The sequence below is a fragment of the Idiotropiscis lumnitzeri genome, unplaced genomic scaffold (assembly GCF_059441095.1).
Source record: "Idiotropiscis lumnitzeri isolate Australia: NSW breed Sydney's pygmy pipehorse unplaced genomic scaffold, RoL_Ilum_1.0 HiC_scaffold_25, whole genome shotgun sequence".
In the NCBI taxonomy this organism is placed as follows: domain Eukaryota; kingdom Metazoa; phylum Chordata; class Actinopteri; order Syngnathiformes; family Syngnathidae; genus Idiotropiscis; species Idiotropiscis lumnitzeri.
The window spans coordinates 961,815-986,333 of record NW_028283563.1 but is presented as its reverse complement, the minus strand read 5'-3'; positions in this window follow the sequence as shown (position 1 = coordinate 986,333).

The following is a 24,519-nucleotide window of genomic DNA, read 5'->3' as shown; positions in this document are numbered from 1 at the left end:
TGAGAGGCATTATCTCATAAGGGAAATATTGGACAATCAAATTAATGGCTGCCCAGGCTTCAGGATGTCTTTTTACTCTATATAAAGGTGGAAATTTACATTGGAAACGTTTAGTTTAGCTGTTAATGAAGTTTCGTTTTTTTAGTGCTGAAAATTCATTGTCTGCTGGCGCTGTACACTTTTTCTAAGTGTTGCAATATCTCATGAAGGAAATACTGGACAATCAAATCAATGACTTTCCAGGCTTCAGGATGCCTTTCTACACTATATAAAGGTGGAAATTTACATTGGAAACGTTTGGTTTAGCTGTTATAAAAGTTTGGTTTTTTAGTGCTGTAAATGCATTTTCAGCTCGCACTGTACACATTTGCTATGTGAGGCATTATCTCATAAGGGAAATACTGGACAATCAAATTAATGACTTCCCAGGCTTCAGGATGCCTTTTTACACTCTATAAATGTGGAAATTTACATTGGAAACGTTTGGTTTAGCTGTTAATGAAGTTTCGTTTTTTTAGTGCTGAAAATTCATTGTCTGCTGGCGCTGTACACTTTTTCTAAGTGTTGCAATATCTCATGAAGGAAATACTGGACAATCAAATTAATGACTTTCCAGGCTTCAGGATGCCTTTCTACACTATATAAAGGTGGAAATGTACATTGGAAACGTTTGGTTTAGCTGTTATAAAAGTTTGTTTTTTTAGTGCTGTAAATGCATTTTCAGCTCGCGCTGTACACATTTGCTATGAGAGGCATTATCTCATAAGGGAAATATTGGACAATCAAATTAATGACTGCCCAGGCTTCAGGATGTCTTTTTACACTATATAAAGGTGGAAATTTACATTGGAAACGTTTGGTTTAGCTGTTATAAAAGTTTGGTTTTTTTAGTGATGAAAATGCATTTTCAGCTCGCACTGTACACATTTGCTATGTGAGGCATTATCTCATAAGGGAAATACTGGACAATCAAATTAATGACTGCCCAGGCTTCAGGATGTCTTTTTACACTATATAAAGGTGGAAATTTACATTGGAAACGTTTGGTTTAGCTGTTATAAAAGTTTGGTTTTTTAGTGCTGAAAATGCATTTTCAGCTCGCACTGTACACATTTGCTATGTGAGGCATTATCTCATAAGGGAAATACTGGACAATCAAATTAATGACTTCCCAGGCTTCAGGATGCCTTTTTACACTCTATAAATGTGGAAATTTACATTGGAAACGTTTGGTTTAGCTGTTAATGAAGTTTCGTTTTTTTAGTGCTGAAAATTAATTGTCTGCTGGCGCTGTACACTTTTTCTAAGTGTTGCAATATCTCATGAAGGAAATACTGGACAATCAAATTAATGACTTTCCAGGCTTCAGGATGCCTTTCTACACTATATAAAGGTGGAAATTTACATTTGAAACGTTTGGTTTAGCTGTTATAAAAGTTTGGTTTTTTAGTGCTGTAAATGCATTTTCAGCTCGCACTGTACACATTTGCTATGAGAGGCATTATCTCAGAAGGGAAATATTGGACAATCAAATTAATGACTGCCCAGGCTTCAGGATGTCTTTTTACACTATATAAAGGTGGAAATTTACATTGGAAACGTTTGGTTTAGCTGTTATAAAAGTTTGGTTTTTTAATGCTTAAAATGCATTTTCAGCTCGCACTGTACACATTTGCTATGTGAGGCATTATCTCATAAGGGAAATACTGGACAATCAAATTAATGACTTCCCAGGCTTCAGGATGCCTTTTTACACTATATAAAGGTGGAAATTTACATTGGAAACGTTTGGTTTAGCTGTTAATGAAGTTTCGTTTTTTTAGTGCTGAAAATTCATTGTCTGCTGGCGCTGTACACTTTTTCTAAGTGTTGCAATATCTCATGAAGGAAATACTGGACAATCAAATTAATGACTGCCCAGGCTTCAGGATGTCTTTTTACACTATATAAAGGTGGAAATTTACATTGGAAACGTTTGGTTTAGCTGTTATAAAAGTTTGGTTTTTTAGTGCTTAAAATGCATTTTCAGCTCGCACTGTACACATTTGCTATGTGAGGCATTATCTCATAAGGGAAATACTGGACAATCAAATTAATGACTTCCCAGGCTTCAGGATGCCTTTTTACACTCTATAAAGGTGGAAATTTACATTGGAAACGTTTGGTTTAGCTGTTAATGAAGTTTCGTTTTTTTAGTGCTGAAAATTCATTGTCTGCTGGCGCTGTACACTTTTTCTAAGTGTTGCAATATCTCATGAAGGAAATACTGGACAATCAAATTAATGACTGCCCAGGCTTCAGGATGTCTTTTTACACTATATAAAGGTGGAAATTTACATTGGAAACGTTTGGTTTAGCTGTTATAAAGGTTTGGTTTTTTAGTGCTTAAAATGCATTTTCAGCTCGCACTGTACACATTTGCTATGTGAGGCATTATCTCATAAGGGAAATACTGGACAATCAAATTAATGACTTCCCAGGCTTCAGGATGCCTTTTTACACTCTATAAAGGTGGAAATTTACATTGGAAACGTTTGGTTTAGCTGTTATAAAAGTTTGGTTTTTTAGTGCTGTAAATGCATTTTCAGCTCGCGCTGTACACATTTGCTATGAGAGGCATTATCTCATAAGGGAAATATTGGACAATCAAATTAATGACTGCCCAGGCTTCAGGATGTCTTTTTACACTATATAAAGGTGGAAATTTACATTGGAAACGTTTGGTTTAGCTGTTATAAAAGTTTGGTTTTTTAGTGCTGTAAATGCATTTTCAGCTCGCGCTGTACACATTTGCTATGAGAGGCATTATCTCATAAGGGAAATATTGGACAATCAAATTAATGGCTGACCAGGCTTCAGGATGTCTTTTTACACTATATAAAGGTGGAAATTTACATTGGAAACGTTTAGTTTAGCTGTTAATGAAGTTTCGTTTTTTTAGTGCTGAAAATTCATTGTCTGCTGGCGCTGTACACTTTTTCTAAGTGTTGCAATATCTCATGAAGGAAATACTGGACAATCAAATGAATGACTTTCCAGGCTTCAGGATGCCTTTCTACACTATATAAAGGTGGAAATTTACATTGGAAACGTTTGGTTTAGCTGTTATAAAAGTTTGGTTTTTTAGTGCTGTAAATGCATTTTCAGCTCGCGCTGTACACATTTGCTATGAGAGGCATTATCTCATAAGGGAAATATTGGACAATCAAATTAATGACTGCCCAGGCTTCAGGATGTCTTTTTACACTATATAAAGGTGGAAATTTACATTGGAAACGTTTGGTTTAGCTGTTATAAAAGTTTGGTTTTTTAGTGCTATAAATGCATTTTCAGCTCGCGCTGTACACATTTGCTATGAGAGGCATTATCTCATAAGGGAAATATTGGACAATCAAATTAATGGCTGACCAGGCTTCAGGATGTCTTTTTACACTATATAAAGGTGGAAATTTACATTGGAAACGTTTGTTTAGCTGTTAATGAAGTTTCGTTTTTTTAGTGCTGAAAATTCATTGTCTGCTGGCGCTGTACACTTTTTCTAAGTGTTGCAATATCTCATGAAGGAAATACTGGACAATCAAATTAATGACTTTCCAGGCTTCAGGATGTCTTTTTACACTATATAAAGGTGGAAATTTACATTGGAAACGTTTGGTTTAGCTGTTTTAAAAGTTTGTTTTTTTAGTGCTGTAAATGCATTTTCAGCTCGCGCTGTACACATTTGCTATGTGAGGCATTATCTCATAAGGGAAATACTGGACAATCAAATTAATGACTGCCCAGGCTTCAGGATGTCTTTTTACACTATATAAAGGTGGAAATTTACATTGGAAACGTTTGGTTTAGCTGTTATAAAAGTTTGGTTTTTTAGTGCTGAAAATGCATTTTCAGCTCGCACTGTACACATTTGCTATGTGAGGCATTATCTCATAAGGGAAATACTGGACAATCAAATTAATGACTTCCCAGGCTCCAGGATGCCTTTTTACACTCTATAAATGTGGAAATTTACATTGGAAACGTTTGGTTTAGCTGTTAATGAAGTTTCGTTTTTTTAGTGCTGAAAATTCATTGTCTGCTGGCGCTGTACACTTTTTCTAAGTGTTGCAATATCTCATGAAGGAAATACTGGACAATCAAATGAATGACTTTCCAGGCTTCAGGATGCCTTTCTACACTATATAAAGGTGGAAATTTACATTGGAAACGTTTGGTTTAGCTGTTATAAAAGTTTGGTTTTTTAGTGCTGTAAATGCATTTTCAGCTCGCGCTGTACACATTTGCTATGAGAGGCATTATCTCATAAGGGAAATATTGGACAATCAAATTAATGACTGCCCAGGCTTCAGGATGTCTTTTTACACTATATAAAGGTGGAAATTTACATTGGAAACGTTTGGTTTAGCTGTTATAAAAGTTTGGTTTTTTAGTGCTGTAAATGCATTTTCAGCTCGCGCTGTACACATTTGCTATGAGAGGCATTATCTCATAAGGGAAATATTGGACAATCAAATTAATGGCTGACCAGGCTTCAGGATGTCTTTTTACACTATATAAAGGTGGAAATTTACATTGGAAACGTTTAGTTTAGCTGTTAATGAAGTTTCGTTTTTTTAGTGCTGAAAATTCATTGTCTGCTGGCGCTGTACACTTTTTCTAAGTGTTGCAATATCTCATGAAGGAAATACTGAACAATCAAATTAATGACTTTCCAGGCTTCAGGATGCCTTTCTACACTATATAAAGGTGGAAATTTACATTGGAAACGTTTGGTTTAGCTGTTATAAAAGTTTAGTTTTTTAGAACTGTAAATGCATTTTCAGCTCGCACTGTACACATTTGCTATGTGAGGCATTATCTCATAAGGGAAATACTGGACAATCAAATTAATGACTTCTCAGGCTTCAGGATGCCTTTTTACACTCTATAAATGTGGAAATTTACATTGGAAACGTTTGGTTTAGCTGTTAATGAAGTTTCGTTTTTTTAGTGCTGAAAATTCATTGTCTGCTGGCGCTGTACACTTTTTCTAAGTGTTGCAATATCTCATGAAGGAAATACTGGACAATCAAATTAATGACTTTCCAGGCTTCAGGATGCCTTTTTACACTATATAAAGGTGGCAATTTACATTGGAAACGTTTGGTTTAGCTGTTATAAAAGTTTGGTTTTTTTAGTGCTGAAAATGCATTTTCAGCTCGCACTGTACACATTTGCTATGAGAGGCATTATCTCATAAGGGAAATACTGGACAATCAAATTAATGACTGCCCAGGCTTCAGGATGTCTTTTTACACTATATAAAGGTGGAAATTTACATTGGAAACGTTTGGTTTAGCTGTTATAAAAGTTTGGTTTTTTAGTGCTGAAAATGCATTTTCAGCTCGCACTGTACACATTTGCTATGTGAGGCATTATCTCATAAGGGAAATACTGAACAATCAAATTAATGACTTCCCAGGCTTCAGGATGCCTTTTTACACTATATAAAGGTGGAAATTTACATTTGAAACGTTTGGTTTAGCTGTTATAAAAGTTTGGTTTTTTAGTGCTGTAAATGCATTTTCAGCTCGCGCTGTACACATTTGCTATGAGAGGCATTATCTCATAAGGGAAATATTGGACAATCAAATTAATGACTGCCCAGGCTTCAGGATGTCTTTTTACACTATATAAAGGTGGAAATATACATTGGAAACGTTTAGTTTAGCTGTTAATGAAGTTTCGTTTTTTAGTGCTGAAAATTCATTGTCTGCTGGCGCTGTACACTTTTTCTAAGTGTTGCAATATCTCATGAAGGAAATACTGGACAATCAAATTAATGACTTTCCAGGCTTCAGGATGCCTTTCTACACTATATAAAGGTGGAAATTTACATTTGAAACGTTTGGTTTAGCTGTTATAAAAGTTTGGTTTTTTAGTGCTGTAAATGCATTTTCAGCTCGCGCTGTACACATTTGCTATGAGAGGCATTATCTCATAAGGGAAATATTGGACAATCAAATTAATGACTGCCCAGGCTTCAGGATGTCTTTTTACACTATATAAGGGTGGAAATTTACATTGGAAACGTTTAGTTTAGCTGTTAATGAAGTGTCGTTTTTTTAGTGCTGAAAATTCATTGTCTGCTGGCGCTGTACACTTTTTCTAAGTGTTGCAATATCTCATGAAGGAAATACTGGACAATCAAATTAATGACTTTCCAGGCTTCAGGATGCCTTTCTACACTATATAAAGGTGGAAATTTACATTTGAAACGTTTGGTTTAGCTGTTATAAAAGTTTGGTTTTTTAGTGCTGTAAATGCATTTTCAGCTCGCGCTGTACACATTTGCTATGAGAGGCATTATCTCATAAGGGAAATATTGGACAATCAAATTAATGACTGCCCAGGCTTCAGGATGTCTTTTTACACTATATAAAGGTGGAAATATACATTGGAAACGTTTAGTTTAGCTGTTAATGAAGTTTCGTTTTTTAGTGCTGAAAATTCATTGTCTGCTGGCGCTGTACACTTTTTCTAAGTGTTGCAATATCTCATGAAGGAAATACTGGACAATCAAATTAATGACTTTCCAGGCTTCAGGATGCCTTTCTACACTATATAAAGGTGGAAATTTACATTTGAAACGTTTGGTTTAGCTGTTATAAAAGTTTGGTTTTTTAGTGCTGTAAATGCATTTTCAGCTCGCGCTGTACACATTTGCTATGAGAGGCATTATCTCATAAGGGAAATATTGGACAATCAAATTAATGACTGCCCAGGCTTCAGGATGTCTTTTTACACTATATAAGGGTGGAAATTTACATTGGAAACGTTTAGTTTAGCTGTTAATGAAGTGTCGTTTTTTTAGTGCTGAAAATTCATTGTCTGCTGGCGCTGTACACTTTTTCTAAGTGTTGCAATATCTCATGAAGGAAATACTGGACAATAAAATTAATGACTTTCCAGGCTTCCGGATGCCTTTCTACACTATATAAAGGTGGAAATGTACATTGGAAACGTTTGGTTTAGCTGTTATAAAGGTTTGGTTTTTTAGTGCTGTAAATGCATTTTCAGCTCGCGCTGTACACATTTGCTATGTGAGGCATTATCTCATAAGGGAAATACTGGACAATCAAATTAATGACTGCCCAGGCTTCAGGATGTCTTTTTACACTATATAAAGGTGGAAATTTACATTGGAAACGTTTGGTTTAGCTGTTATAAAAGTTGGGTTTTTTAATGCTGAAAATGCATTTTCAGCTCGCACTGTACACATTTGCTATGTGAGGCATTATCTCATAAGGGAAATACTGGACAATCAAATTAATGACTTCCCAGGCTTCAGGATGCCTTTTTACACTCTATAAATGTGGAAATTTACATTGGAAACGTTTGGTTTAGCTGTTAATGAAGTTTCGTTTTTTTAGTGCTGAAAATTCATTGTCTGCTGGTGCTGTACACTTTTTCTAAGTGTTGCAATATCTCATGAAGGAAATACTGGACAATCAAATTAATGACTGCCCAGGCTTCAGGATGTCTTTTTACACTATATAAAGGTGGCAATTTACATTGGAAACGTTTGGTTTAGCTGTTATAAAAGTTTGGTTTTTTTAGTGCTGAAAATGCATTTTCAGCTCGCACTGTACACATTTGCTATGTGAGGCATTATCTCATAAGGGAAATACTGGACAATCAAATTAATGACTGCCCAGGCTTCAGGATGTCTTTTTACACTATATAAAGGTGGAAATTTACATTGGAAACGTTTGGTTTAGCTGTTATAAAAGTTTGTTTTTTTAGTGCTGAAATGCATTTTCAGCTCGCACTGTACACATTTGCTATGTGAGGCATTATCTCATAAGGGAAATACTGGACAATCAAATTAATGACTTCCCAGGCTTCAAGGATGCCTTTCTACACTATATAAAGGTGGAAATTTACATTTGAAACGTTTGGTTTAGCTGTTATAAAAGTTTGGTTTTTTAGTGCTGTAAATGCATTTTCAGCTCGCGCTGTACACATTTGCTATGATAGGCATTATCTCATAAGGGAAATATTGGACAATCAAATTAATGACTGCCCAGGCTTCAGGATGTCTTTTTCCACTATATAAGGGTGGAAATTTACATTGGAAACGTTTAGTTTAGCTGTTAATGAAGTGTCGTTTTTTTAGTGCTGAAAATTCATTGTCTGCTGGCGCTGTACACTTTTTCTAAGTGTTGCAATATCTCATGAAGGAAATACTGGACAATCAAATTAATGACTTTCCAGGCTTCAGGATGCCTTTCTACATTATATAAAGGTGGAAATGTACATTGGAAACGTTTGGTTTAGCTGTTATAAAAGTTTGGTTTTTTAGTGCTGTAAATGCATTTTCAGCTCGCGCTGTACACATTTGCTATGAGAGGCATTATCTCAAAAGGGAAATATTGGACAATCAAATTAATGACTGCCCAGGCTTCAGGATGTCTTTTTACACTATATAAAGGTGGAAATTTACATTGGAAACGTTTGGTTTAGCTGTTATAAAAGTTGGGTTTTTTAATGCTGAAAATGCATTTTCAGCTCGCACTGTACACATTTGCTATGCGAGGCATTATCTCATAAGGGAAATACTGGACAATCAAATTAATGACTTCCCAGGCTTCAGGATGCCTTTTTACACTCTATAAATGTGGAAATTTACATTGGAAACGTTTGGTTTAGCTGTTAATGAAGTTTCGTTTTTTTAGTGCTGAAAATTCATTGTCTGCTGGCGCTGTACACTTTTTCTAAGTGTTGCAATATCTCATGAAGGAAATACTGGACAATCAAATTAATGACTTTCCAGGCTTCAGGATGCCTTTCTACACTATATAAAGGTGGAAGTGTACATTGGAAACGTTTGGTTTAGCTGTTATAAAAGTTTGGTTTTTTAGTGCTGTAAATGCATTTTCAGCTCGCGCTGTACACATTTGCTATGAGAGGCATTATCTCATAAGGGAAATATTGGACAATCAAATTAATGACTGCCCAGGCTTCAGGATGTCTTTTTACACTATATAAGGGTGGAAATTTACATTGGAAACGTTTGGTTTAGTTGTTATAAAAGTTTGGTTTTTTATTGCTGTAAATGCATTTTCAGCTCGCGCTGTACACATTTGCTATGAGAGGCATTATCTCATAAGGGAAATATTGGACAATCAAATTAATGACTTCCCAGGCTTCAGGATGCCTTTTTACACTCTATAAAGGTGGAAATTTACATTGGAAACGTTTGGTTTAGCTGTTATAAAAGTATTTTTTTTTCGTGCTGTAAATGCATTTTCAGCTCGCGCTGTACACATTTGCAATGAGAGGCATTATCTCATAAGGGAAATACTGGACAATCAAATTAATGACTGCCCAGGCTTCAGGATGTCTTTTTACACTATATAAAGGTGGAAATTTACATTGGAAACGTTTAGTTTAGCTGTTAATGAAGTTTCGTTTTTTTTAGTGCTGAAAATTCATTGTCTGCTGGCGCTGTACACTTTTTCTAAGTGTTGCAATATCTCATGAAGGAAATACTGGACAATCAAATTAATGACTTTCCAGGCTTCAGGATGCCTTTCTACACTATATAAAGGTGGAAATGTACATTGGAAACGTTTGGTTTAGCTGTTATAAAAGTTTGGTTTTTTAGTGCTGTAAATGCATTTTCAGCTCGCGCTGTACACATTTGCTATGAGAGGCATTATCTCAGAAGGGAAATATTGGACAATCAAATTAATGACTGCCCAGGCTTCAGGATGTCTTTTTACACTATATAAAGGTGGAAATTTACATTGGAAACGTTTGGTTTAGCTGTTATAAAAGTTTGGTTTTTTTAGTGCTGAAAATGCATTTTTAGCTCGCACTGTACACATTTGCTATGTGAGGCATTATCTCATAAGGGAAATACTGGACAATCAAATTAATGACTGCCCAGGCTTCAGGATGTCTTTTTACACTATATAAAGGTGGACATTTACATTGGAAACGTTTGGTTTAGCTGTTATAAAAGTTTGGTTTTTTAGTGCTGAAAATGCATTTTCAGCTCGCACTGTACACATTTGCTATGTGAGGCATTATCTCATAAGGGAAATACTGGACAATCAAATTAATGACTTCCCAGGCTTCAGGATGCCTTTTTACACTCTATAAATGTGGAAATTTACATTGGAAACGTTTGGTTTAGCTGTTAATGAAGTTTCGTTTTTTTAGTGCTGAAAATTCATTGTCTGCTGGCGCTGTACACTTTTTCTAAGTGTTGCAATATCTCATGAAGGAAATACTGGACAATCAAATTAATGACTTTCCAGGCTTCAGGATGACTTTCTACACTATATAAAGGTGGAAATGTACATTGGAAACGTTTGGTTTAGCTGTTATAAAAGTTTGGTTTTTTAGTGCTGTAAATGCATTTTCAGCTCGCGCTGTACACATTTGCTATGAGAGGCATTATCTCATAAGGGAAATATTGGACAATCAAATTAATGACTGCCCAGGCTTCAGGATGTCTTTTTACACTATATAAAGGTGGAAATTTACATTGGAAACGTTTGGTTTAGCTGTTATAAAAGTTTGGTTTTTTAGTGCTTAAAATGCATTTTCAGCTCGCACTGTACACATTTGCTATGTGAGGCATTATCTCATAAGGGAAATACTGGACAATCAAATTAATGACTTCCCAGGCTTCAGGATGCCTTTTTACACTCTATAAAGGTGGAAATTTACATTGGAAACGTTTGGTTTAGCTGTTATAAAAGTTTGTTTTTTTCGTGCTGTAAATGCATTTTCAGCTCGCGCTGTACACATTTGCAATGAGAGGCATTATCTCATAAGGGAAATATTGGACAATCAAATTAATGACTGCCCAGGCTTCAGGATGTCTTTTTACACTATATAAAGGTGGAAATTTACATTGGAAACGTTTAGTTTAGCTGTTAATGAAGTTTCGTTTTTTTTAGTGCTGAAAATTCATTGTCTGCTGGCGCTGTACACTTTTTCTAAGTGTTGCAATATCTCATGAAGGAAATACTGGACAATCAAATTAATGACTTTCCAGGCTTCAGGATGCCTTTCTACACTATATAAAGGTGGAAATTTACATTGGAAACGTTTGGTTTAGCTGTTATAAAAGTTTGGTTTTTTAGTGCTGTAAATGCATTTTCAGCTCGCGCTGTACACATTTGCTATGAGAGGCATTATCTCATAAGGGAAATATTGGACAATCAAATTAATGACTGCCCAGGCTTCAGGATGTCTTTTTACACTATATAAAGGTGGAAATTTACATTGGAAACGTTTGGTTTAGTTGTTATAAAAGTTTGGTTTTTTATTGCTGTAAATGCATTTTCAGCTCGCGCTGTACACATTTGCTATGAGAGGCATTATCTCATAAGGGAAATATTGGACAATCAAATTAATGACTGCCCAGGCTTCAGGATGTCTTTTTACACTATATAAAGGTGGAAATTTACATTGGAAACGTTTGGTTTAGCTGTTATAAAAGTTTGGTTTTTTTAGTGCTGAAAATGCATTTTCAGCTCGCACTGTACACATTTGCTATGTGAGGCATTATCTCATAAGGGAAATACTGGACAATCAAATTAATGACTGCCCAGGCTTCAGGATGTCTTTTTACACTATATAAAGGTGGAAATTTACATTGGAAACGTTTGGTTTAGCTGTTATAAAAGTTTGGTTTTTTAGTGCTGAAAATGCATTTTCAGCTCGCACTGTACACATTTGCTATGTGAGGCATTATCTCATAAGGGAAATACTGGACAATCAAATTAATGACTTCCCAGGCTTCAGGATGCCTTTTTACACTCTATAAATGTGGAAATTTACATTGGAAACGTTTGGTTTAGCTGTTAATGAAGTTTCGTTTTTTTAGTGCTGAAAATTCATTGTCTGCTGGCGCTGTACACTTTTTCTAAGTGTTGCAATATCTCATGAAGGAAATACTGGACAATCAAATTAATGACTTTCCAGGCTTCAGGATGACTTTCTACACTATATAAAGGTGGAAATGTACATTGGAAACGTTTGGTTTAGCTGTTATAAAAGTTTGGTTTTTTAGTGCTGTAAATGCATTTTCAGCTCGCGCTGTACACATTTGCTATGAGAGGCATTATCTCATAAGGGAAATACTGGACAATCAAATTAATGACTTCCCAGGCTTCAGGATGCCTTTTTACACTCTATAAATTTGGAAATTTACATTGGAAACGTTTGGTTTAGCTGTTAATGAAGTTTCGTTTTTTTAGTGCTGAAAATTCATTGTCTGCTGGCGCTGTACACTCTTTCTAAGTGTTGCAATATCTCATGAAGGAAATACTGGACAATCAAATTAATGACTTTCCAGGCTTCAGGATGCCTTTCTACACTATATAAAGGTGGAAATTTACATTTGAAACGTTTGGTTTAGCTGTTATAAAAGTTTGTTTTTTTAGTGCTGTAAATGCATTTTCAGCTCGCGCTGTACACATTTGCTATGAGAGGCATTATCTCATAAGGGAAATATTGGACAATCAAATTAATGACTGCCCAGGCTTCAGGATGTCTTTTTACACTATATAAAGGTGGAAATTTACATTGGAAACGTTTGGTTTAGCTGTTATAAAAGTTTGGTTTTTTAGTGCTTAAAATGCATTTTCAGCTCGCACTGTACACATTTGCTATGTGAGGCATTATCTCATAAGGGAAATACTGGACAATCAAATTAATGACTTCCCAGGCTTCAGGATGCCTTTTTACACTCTATAAAGGTGGAAATTTACATTGGAAACGTTTGGTTTAGCTGTTATAAAAGTTTGTTTTTTTCGTGCTGTAAATGCATTTTCAGCTCGCGCTGTACACATTTGCAATTAGAGGCATTATCTCATAAGGGAAATATTGGACAATCAAATTAATGACTGCCCAGGCTTCAGGATGTCTTTTTACACTATATAAAGGTGGAAATTTACATTGGAAACGTTTAGTTTAGCTGTTAATGAAGTTTCGTTTTTTTTAGTGCTGAAAATTCATTGTCTGCTGGCGCTGTACACTTTTTCTAAGTGTTGCAATATCTCATGAAGGAAATACTGGACAATCAAATTAATGACTTTCCAGGCTTCAGGATGCCTTTCTACACTATATAAAGGTGGAAATTTACATTGGAAACGTTTGGTTTAGCTGTTATAAAAGTTTGGTTTTTTAGTGCTGTAAATGCATTTTCAGCTCGCGCTGTACACATTTGCTATGAGAGGCATTATCTCATAAGGGAAATATTGGACAATCAAATTAATGACTGCCCAGGCTTCAGGATGTCTTTTTACACTATATAAAGGTGGAAATTTACATTGAAAACGTTTGGTTTAGTTGTTATAAAAGTTTGGTTTTTTATTGCTGTAAATGCATTTTCAGCTCGCGCTGTACACATTTGCTATGAGAGGCATTATCTCATAAGGGAAATATTGGACAATCAAATTAATGACTGCCCAGGCTTCAGGATGTCTTTTTACACTATATAAGGGTGGAAATTTACATTGGAAACGTTTAGTTTAGCTGTTAATGAAGTTTCGTTTTTTAGTGCTGAAAATTCATTGTCTGCTGGCGCTGTACACTTTTTCTAAGTGTTGCAATATCTCATGAAGGAAATACTGGACAATCAAATTTATGACTTTCCAGGCTTCAGGATGCCTTTCTACACTATATAAAGGTGGAAATTTACATTGGAAACGTTTGGTTTAGCTGTTATAAAAGTTTGTTTTTTTAGTGCTGTAAATACATTTTCAGCTCGCGCTGTACACATTTGCTATGAGAGGCATTATCTCATAAGGGAAATATTGGACAATCAAATTAATGACTGCCCAGGCTTCAGGATGTCTTTTTACACTATATAAAGGTGGAAATTTATATTGGAAACGTTTGGTTTAGCTGTTATAAAAGTTTGGTTTTTTAGTGCTTAAAATGCATTTTCAGCTCGCACTGTACACATTTGCTATGTGAGGCATTATCTCATAAGGGAAATACTGGACAATCAAATTAATGACTTCCCAGGCTTCAGGATGCCTTTTTACACTCTATAAAGGTGGAAATTTACATTGGAAACGTTTGGTTTAGCTGTTATAAAAGTTTGTTTTTTTCGTGCTGTAAATGCATTTTCAGCTCGCGCTGTACACATTTGCAATTAGAGGCATTATCTCATAAGGGAAATATTGGACAATCAAATTAATGACTGCCCAGGCTTCAGGATGTCTTTTTACACTATATAAAGGTGGAAATTTACATTGGAAACGTTTAGTTTAGCTGTTAATGAAGTTTCGTTTTTTTTAGTGCTGAAAATTCATTGTCTGCTGGCGCTGTACACTTTTTCTAAGTGTTGCAATATCTCATGAAGGAAATACTGGACAATCAAATTAATGACTTTCCAGGCTTCAGGATGCCTTTCTACACTATATAAAGGTGGAAATTTACATTGGAAACGTTTGGTTTAGCTGTTATAAAAGTTTGGTTTTTTAGTGCTGTAAATGCATTTTCAGCTCGCGCTGTACACATTTGCTATGAGAGGCATTATCTCATAAGGGAAATATTGGACAATCAAATTAATGACTGCCCAGGCTTCAGGATGTCTTTTTACACTATATAAAGGTGGAAATTTACATTGAAAACGTTTGGTTTAGTTGTTATAAAAGTTTGGTTTTTTATTGCTGTAAATGCATTTTCAGCTCGCGCTGTACACATTTGCTATGAGAGGCATTATCTCATAAGGGAAATATTGGACAATCAAATTAATGACTGCCCAGGCTTCAGGATGTCTTTTTACACTATATAAGGGTGGAAATTTACATTGGAAACGTTTAGTTTAGCTGTTAATGAAGTTTCGTTTTTTAGTGCTGAAAATTCATTGTCTGCTGGCGCTGTACACTTTTTCTAAGTGTTGCAATATCTCATGAAGGAAATACTGGACAATCAAATTTATGACTTTCCAGGCTTCAGGATGCCTTTCTACACTATATAAAGGTGGAAATTTACATTGGAAACGTTTGGTTTAGCTGTTATAAAAGTTTGTTTTTTTAGTGCTGTAAATACATTTTCAGCTCGCGCTGTACACATTTGCTATGAGAGGCATTATCTCATAAGGGAAATATTGGACAATCAAATTAATGACTGCCCAGGCTTCAGGATGTCTTTTTACACTATATAAAGGTGGAAATTTATATTGGAAACGTTTGGTTTAGCTGTTATAAAAGTTTGGTTTTTTAGTGCTTAAAATGCATTTTCAGCTCGCACTGTACACATTTGCTATGTGAGGCATTATCTCATAAGGGAAATACTGGACAATCAAATTAATGACTTCCCAGGCTTCAGGATGCCTTTTTACACTCTATAAAGGTGGAAATTTACATTGGAAACGTTTGGTTTAGCTGTTATAAAAGTTTGTTTTTTTCGTGCTGTAAAGGCATTTTCAGCTCGCGCTGTACACATTTGCAATGAGAGGCATTATCTCATAAGGGAAATATTGGACAATCAAATTAATGACTGCCCAGGCTTCAGGATGTCTTTTTACACTATATAAAGGTGGAAATTTACATTGGAAACGTTTAGTTTAGCTGTTAATGAAGTTTCGTTTTTTTTAGTGCTGAAAATTCATTGTCTGCTGGCGCTGTACACTTTTTCTAAGTGTTGCAATATCTCATGAAGGAAATACTGGACAATCAAATTAATGACTTTCCAGGCTTCAGGATGCCTTTCTACACTATATAAAGGTGGAAATTTACATTGGAAACGTTTGGTTTAGCTGTTATAAAAGTTTGGTTTTTTAGTGCTGTAAAAGCATTTTCAGCTCGCGCTGTACACATTTGCTATGAGAGGCATTATCTCATAAGGGAAATATTGGACAATCAAATTAATGACTGCCCAGGCTTCAGGATGTCTTTTTACACTATATAAAGGTGGAAATTTACATTGGAAACGTTTGGTTTAGCTGTTATAAAAGTTTGTTTTTTTAGTGCTGAAAATGCATTTTCAACTCGCACTGTACACATTTGCTATGTGAGGCATTATCTCATAAGGGAAATACTGGACAATCAAATTAATGACTTCCCAGGCTTCAGGATGCCTTTTTACACTCTATAAATGTGGAAATTTACATTGGAAACGTTTGGTTTAGCTGTTAATGAAGTTTCGTTTTTTTTAGTGCTGAAAATTCATTGTCTGCTGGCGCTGTACACTTTTTCTAAGTGTTGCAATATCTCATGAAGGAAATACTGGACAATCAAATTAATGACTTTCCAGGCTTCAGGATGCCTTTCTACACTATATAAAGGTGGAAATTTACATTGGAAACGTTTGGTTTAGCTGTTATAAAAGTTTGGTTTTTTAGTGCTGTAAATGCATTTTCAGCTCGCGCTGTACACATTTGCTATGAGAGGCATTATCTCATAAGGGAAATATTGGACAATCAAATTAATGACTGCCCAGGCTTCAGGATGTCTTTTTACACTATATAAAGGTGGAAATTTACATTGGAAACGTTTGGTTTAGCTGTTATAAAAGTTTGGTTTTTTAGTGCTGTAAATGCATTTTCAGCTCGCGCTGTACACATTTGATATGAGAGGCATTATCTCATAAGGGAAATATTGGACAATCAAATTAATGGCTGCCCAGGCTTCAGGATGTCTTTTTACTCTATATAAAGGTGGAAATTTACATTGGAAACGTTTAGTTTAGCTGTTAATGAAGTTTCGTTTTTTTAGTGCTGAAAATTCATTGTCTGCTGGCGCTGTACACTTTTTCTAAGTGTTGCAATATCTCATGAAGGAAATACTGGACAATCAAATCAATGACTTTCCAGGCTTCAGGATGCCTTTCTACACTATATAAAGGTGGAAATTTACATTGGAAACGTTTGGTTTAGCTGTTATAAAAGTTTGGTTTTTTAGTGCTGTAAATGCATTTTCAGCTCGCACTGTACACATTTGCTATGTGAGGCATTATCTCATAAGGGAAATACTGGACAATCAAATTAATGACTTCCCAGGCTTCAGGATGCCTTTTTACACTCTATAAATGTGGAAATTTACATTGGAAACGTTTGGTTTAGCTGTTAATGAAGTTTCGTTTTTTTAGTGCTGAAAATTCATTGTCTGCTGGCGCTGTACACTTTTTCTAAGTGTTGCAATATCTCATGAAGGAAATACTGGACAATCAAATTAATGACTTTCCAGGCTTCAGGATGCCTTTCTACACTATATAAAGGTGGAAATGTACATTGGAAACGTTTGGTTTAGCTGTTATAAAAGTTTGTTTTTTTAGTGCTGTAAATGCATTTTCAGCTCGCGCTGTACACATTTGCTATGAGAGGCATTATCTCATAAGGGAAATATTGGACAATCAAATTAATGACTGCCCAGGCTTCAGGATGTCTTTTTACACTATATAAAGGTGGAAATTTACATTGGAAACGTTTGGTTTAGCTGTTATAAAAGTTTGGTTTTTTTAGTGATGAAAATGCATTTTCAGCTCGCACTGTACACATTTGCTATGTGAGGCATTATCTCATAAGGGAAATACTGGACAATCAAATTAATGACTGCCCAGGCTTCAGGATGTCTTTTTACACTATATAAAGGTGGAAATTTACATTGGAAACGTTTGGTTTAGCTGTTATAAAAGTTTGGTTTTTTAGTGCTGAAAATGCATTTTCAGCTCGCAATGTACACATTTGCTATGTGAGGCATTATCTCATAAGGGAAATATTGGACAATCAAATTAATGACTTCCCAGGCTTCAGGATGCCTTTTTACACTCTATAAATGTGGAAATTTACATTGGAAACGTTTGGTTTAGCTGTTAATGAAGTTTCGTTTTTTTAGTGCTGAAAATTAATTGTCTGCTGGCGCTGTACACTTTTTCTAAGTGTTGCAATATCTCATGAAGGAAATACTGGACAATCAAATTAATGACTTTCCAGGCTTCAGGATGCCTTTCTACACTATATAAAGGTGGAAATTTACATTTGAAACGTTTGGTTTAGCTGTTATAAAAGTTTGGTTTTTTAGTGCTGTAAATGCATTTTCAGCTCGCACTGTACACATTTGCTATGAGAGGCATTATCTCAGAAGGGAAATATTGGACAATCAAATTAATGACTGCCCAGGCTTCAGGATGTCTTTTTACACTATATAAAGGTGGAAATTTACATTGGAAACGTTTGGTTTAGCTGTTATAAAAGTTTGGTTTTTTAATGCTTAAAATGCATTTTCAGCTCGCACTGTACACATTTGCTATGTGAGGCATTATCTCATAAGGGAAATACTGGACAATCAAATTAATGACTTCCCAGGCTTCAGGATGCCTTTTTACACTATATAAAGGTGGAAATTTACATTGGAAACGTTTGGTTTAGCTGTTAATGAAGTTTCGTTTTTTTAGTGCTGAAAATTCATTGTCTGCTGGCGCTGTACACTTTTTCTAAGTGTTGCAATATCTCATGAAGGAAATACTGGACAATCAAATTAATGACTGCCCAGGCTTCAGGATGTCTTTTTACACTATATAAAGGTGGAAATTTACATTGGAAACGTTTGGTTTAGCTGTTATAAAAGTTTGGTTTTTTAGTGCTTAAAATGCATTTTCAGCTCGCACTGTACACATTTGCTATGTGAGGCATTATCTCATAAGGGAAATACTGGACAATCAAATTAATGACTTCCCAGGCTTCAGGATGCCTTTTTACACTCTATAAAGGTGGAAATTTACATTGGAAACGTTTGGTTTAGCTGTTAATGAAGTTTCGTTTTTTTAGTGCTGAAAATTCATTGTCTGCTGGCGCTGTACACTTTTTCTAAGTGTTGCAATATCTCATGAAGGAAATACTGGACAATCAAATTAATGACTGCCCAGGCTTCAGGATGTCTTTTTACACTATATAAAGGTGGAAATTTACATTGGAAACGTTTGGTTTAGCTGTTATAAAGGTTTGGTTTTTTAGTGCTTAAAATGCATTTTCAGCTCGCACTGTACACATTTGCTATGTGAGGCATTATCTCATAAGGGAAATACTGGACAATCAAATTAATGACTTCCCAGGCTTCAGGATGCCTTTTTACACTCTATAAAGGTGGAAATTTACATTGGAAACGTTTGGTTTAGCTGTTATAAAAGTTTGGTTTTTTAGTGCTGTAAATGCATTTTCAGCTCGCGCTGTACACATTTGCTATGAGAGGCATTATCTCATAAGGGAAATATTGGACAATCAAATTAATGACTGCCCAGGCTTCAGGATGTCTTTTTACACTATATAAGGGTGGAAATTTACATTGGAAACGTTTAGTTTAGCTGTTAATGAAGTTTCGTTTTTTTAGTGCTGAAAATTCATTGTCTGCTGGCGCTGTACACTTTTTCTAAGTGTTGCAATATCTCATGAAGGAAATACTGGACAATCAAATTAATGACTTTCCAGGCTTCAGGATGCCTTTCTACACTATATAAAGGTGGAAATGTACATTGGAAACGTTTGGTTTAGCTGTTATAAAAGTTTGGTTTTTTAGTGCTGTAAATGCATTTTCAGCTCGCGCTGTACACATTTGCTATGAGAGGCATTATCTCATAAGGGAAATATTGGACAATAAAATTAATGACTGCCCAGGCTTCAGGATGTCCTTTTACACTATATAAGGGTGGAAATTTACATTGGAAACGTTTAGTTTAGCTGTTAATGAAGTTTCGTTTTTTTTAGTGCTGAAAATTCATTGTCTGCTGGCGCTGTACACTTTTTCTAAGTGTTGCAATATCGCATGAAGGAAACACTGGACAATCAAATTAATGACTTTCCAGGCTTCAGGATGCCTTTCTACACTATATAAAGGTGGAAATGTACATTGGAAACGTTTGGTTTAGCTGTTATAAAAGTTTGGTTTTTTAGTGCTGTAAATGCATTTTCAGCTCGCGCTGTACACATTTGCTATGAGAGGCATTATCTCATAAGGGAAATATTGGACAATCAAATTAATGACTGCCCAGGCTTCAGGATGTCTTTTTACACTATATAAAGGTGGAAATATACATTGGAAACTTTTAGTTTAGCTGTTAATGAAGTTTCGTTTTTTTAGTGCTGAAAATTCATTGTCTGCTGGCGCTGTACACTTTTTCTAAGTGTTGCAATATCTCATGAAGGAAATACTGGACAATCAAATTAATGACTTTCCAGGCTTCAGGATGCCTTTCTACACTATATAAAGGTGGAAATGTACATTGGAAACGTTTGGTTTAGCTGTTATAAAAGTTTGGTTTTTTAGTGCTGTAAATGCATTTTCAGCTCGCGCTGTACACATGTGCTATGAGAGGCATTATCTCATAAGGGAAATATTGGACAATCAAATTAATGACTGCCCAGGCTTCAGGATGTCTTTTTACACTATATAAGGGTGGAAATTTACATTGGAAACGTTTAGTTTAGCTGTTAATGAAGTTTCGTTTTTTTAGTGCTGAAAATTCATTGTCTGCTGGCGCTGTACACTTTTTCTAAGTGTTGCAATATCTCATGAAGGAAATACTGGACAATCAAATTAATGACTTTCCAGGCTTCAGGATGCCTTTCTACACTATATAAAGGTGGAAATGTACATTGGAAACGTTTGGTTTAGCTGTTATAAAAGTTTGGTTTTTTAGTGCTGTAAATGCATTTTCAGCTCGCGCTGTACACATTTGCTATGAGAGGCATTATCTCATAAGGGAAATATTGGACAATCAAATTAATGACTGCCCAGGCTTCAGGATGTCTTTTTACACTATATAAAGGTGGAAATATACATTGGAAACGTTTGGTTTAGCTGTTAATGAAGTTTCGTTTTTTTAGTGCTGAAAATTCATTGTCTGCTGGCGCTGTACACTTTTTCTAAGTGTTGCAATATCTCATGAAGGAAATACTGGACAATCAAATTAATGACATTCCAGGCTTCAGGATGCCTTTCTACACTATATAAAGGTGGAAATTTACATTTGAAACGTTTGGTTTAGCTGTTATAAAAGTTTGGTTTTTTAGTGCTGTAAATGCATTTTCAGCTCGCACTGTACACATTTGCTATGAGAGGCATTATCTCATAAGGGAAATATTGGACAATCAAATTAATGACTGCCCAGGCTTCAGGATGTCTTTTTACACTATATAAAGGTGGAAATTTACATTGGAAACGTTTGGTTTAGCTGTTATAAAAGTTTGGTTTTTTAGTGCTTAAAATGCATTTTCAGCTCGCACTGTACACATTTGCTATGTGAGGCATTATCTCATAAGGGAAATACTGGACAATCAAATTAATGACTTCCCAGGCTTCAGGATGCCTTTTTACACTCTATAAAGGTGGAAATTTACATTGGAAACGTTTGGTTTAGCTGTTATAAAAGTTTGTTTTTTTCGTGCTGAAAATGCATTTTCAGCTCGCGCTGTACACATTTGCAATGAGAGGCATTATCTCATAAGGGAAATATTGGACAATCAAATTAATGACTGCCCAGGCTTCAGGATGTCTTTTTACACTATATAAAGGTGGAAATTTACATTGGAAACGTTTAGTTTAGCTTTTAATGAACTTTCGTTTTTTTAGTGCTGAAAATTCATTGTCTGCTGGCGCTGTACACTTTTTCTAAGTGTTGCAATATTCATGAAGGAAATACTGGACAATCAAATTAATGACTTTCCAGGCCTCAGGATGTCTTTTTACACTATATAAAGGTGGAAATTTACATTGGAAACGTTTGGTTTAGCTGTTATAAAAGTTTGGTTTTTTAGTGCTGTAAATGCATTTTCAGCTCGCGCTGTACACATTTGCTATGAGAGGCATTATCTCATAAGGGAAATATTGGATAATCAAATTAATGGCTGCCTAGGCTTCTGGATGTCTTTTTACACTATATAAAGGTGGAAATTTACATTGGAAACTTTTAGTTTAGCTGTTAATGAAGTTTCGTTTTTTTAGTGCTGAAAATTCATTGTCTGCGGGCGCTGTACACTTTTTCTAAGTGTTGCAATATCTCATGAAGGAAATACTGGACAATCAAATTAATGACTTTCCAGGCTTCAGGATGCCTTTCTACACTATATAAAGGTGGAAATGTACATTGGAAACGTTTGGTTTAGCTGTTATAAAAGTTTGGTTTTTTAGTGCTGTAAATGCATTTTCAGCTCGCGCTGTACACATTTGCTATGAGAGGCATTATCTCTTAAGGGAAATATTGGACAATCAAATTAATGACTGCCCAGGCTTCAGGATGTCTTTTTACACTATATAAGGGTGGAAATTTACATTGGAAACGTTTAGTTTAGCTGTTAATGAAGTTTCGTTTTTTTAGTGCTGAAAATTCATTGTCTGCTGGCGCTGTACACTTTTTCTAAGTGTTGCAATATCTCATGAAGGAAATACTGGACAATCAAATTAATGACTTTCCAGGCTTCAGGATGCCTTTCTACACTATATAAAGGTGGAAATGTACATTGGAAACGTTTGGTTTAGCTGTTATAAAAGTTTGGTTTTTTAGTGCTGTAAATGCATTTTCAGCTCGCGCTGTACACATTTGCTATGAGAGGCATTATCTCATAAGGGAAATATTGGACAATCAAATTAATGACTGCCCAGGCTTCAGGATGTCTTTTTACACTATATAAAGGTGGAAATATACATTGGAAACGTTTAGTTTAGCTGTTAATGAAGTTTCGTTTTTTTAGTGCTGAAAATTCATTGTCTGCTGGCGCTGTACACTTTTTCTAAGTGTTGCAATATCTCATGAAGGAAATACTGGACAATCAAATTTATGACTTTCCAGGCTTCAGGATGCCTTTCTACACTATATAAAGGTGGAAATTTACATTGGAAACGTTTGGTTTAGCTGTTATAAAAGTTTGTTTTTTTAGTGCTGTAAATACATTTTCAGCTCGCGCTGTACACATTTGCTATGAGAGGCATTATCTCATAAGGGAAATATTGGACAATCAAATTAATGACTGCCCAGGCTTCAGGATGTCTTTTTACACTATATAAAGGTGGAAATTTACATTGGAAACGTTTGGTTTAGCTGTTATAAAAGTTTGGTTTTTTAGTGCTTAAAATGCATTTTCAGCTCGCACTGTACACATTTGCTATGTGAGGCATTATCTCATAAGGGAAATACTGGACAATCAAATTAATGACTTCCCAGGCTTCAGGATGCCTTTTTACACTCTATAAATGTGGAAATTTACATTGGAAACGTTTGGTTTAGCTGTTAATGAAGTTTCGTTTTTTTAGTGCTGAAAATTCATTGTCTGCTGGCGCTGTACACTTTTTCTAAGTGTTGCAATATCTCATGAAGGAAATACTGGACAATCAAATTAATGACTGCCCAGGCTTCAGGATGTCTTTTTACACTATATAAAGGTGGAAATTTACATTGAAAACGTTTGGTTTAGCTGTTATAAAGGTTTGGTTTTTTAGTGCTTAAAATGCATTTTCAGCTCGCACTGTACACATTTGCTATGTGAGGCATTATCTAATAAGGGAAATACTGGACAATCAAATTAATGACTTCCCAGGCTTCAGGATGCCTTTTTACACTCTATAAAGGTGGAAATTTACATTGGAAACGTTTGGTTTAGCTGTTATAAAAGTTTGGTTTTTTAGTGCTGTAAATGCATTTTCAGCTCGCGCTGTACACATTTGCTATGAGAGGCATTATCTCATAAGGGAAATATTGGACAATCAAATTAATGACTGCCCAGGCTTCAGGATGTCTTTTTACACTATATAAGGGTGGAAATTTACATTGGAAACGTTTAGTTTAGCTGTTAATGAAGTTTCGTTTTTTTAGTGCTGAAAATTCATTGTCTGCTGGCGCTGTACACTTTTTCTAAGTGTTGCAATATCTCATGAAGGAAATACTGGACAATCAAATTAATGACTTTCCAGGCTTCAGGATGCCTTTCTACACTATATAAAGGTGGAAATGTACATTGGAAACGTTTGGTTTAGCTGTTATAAAAGTTTGGTTTTTTAGTGCTGTAAATGCATTTTCAGCTCGCGCTGTACACATTTGCTATGAGAGGCATTATCTCATAAGGGAAATATTGGACAATAAAATTAATGACTGCCCAGGCTTCAGGATGTCCTTTTACACTATATAAGGGTGGAAATTTACATTGGAAACGTTTAGTTTAGCTGTTAATGAAGTTTCGTTTTTTTTAGTGCTGAAAATTCATTGTCTGCTGGCGCTGTACACTTTTTCTAAGTGTTGCAATATCTCATGAAGGAAATACTGGACAATCAAATTAATGACTTTCCAGGCTTCAGGATGCCTTTCTACACTATATAAAGGTGGAAATGTACATTGGAAACGTTTGGTTTAGCTGTTATAAAAGTTTGGTTTTTTAGTGCTGTAAATGCATTTTCAGCTCGCGCTGTACACATTTGCTATGAGAGGCATTATCTCATAAGGGAAATATTGGACAATCAAATTAATGACTGCCCAGGCTTCAGGATGTCTTTTTACACTATATAAGGGTGGAAATTTACA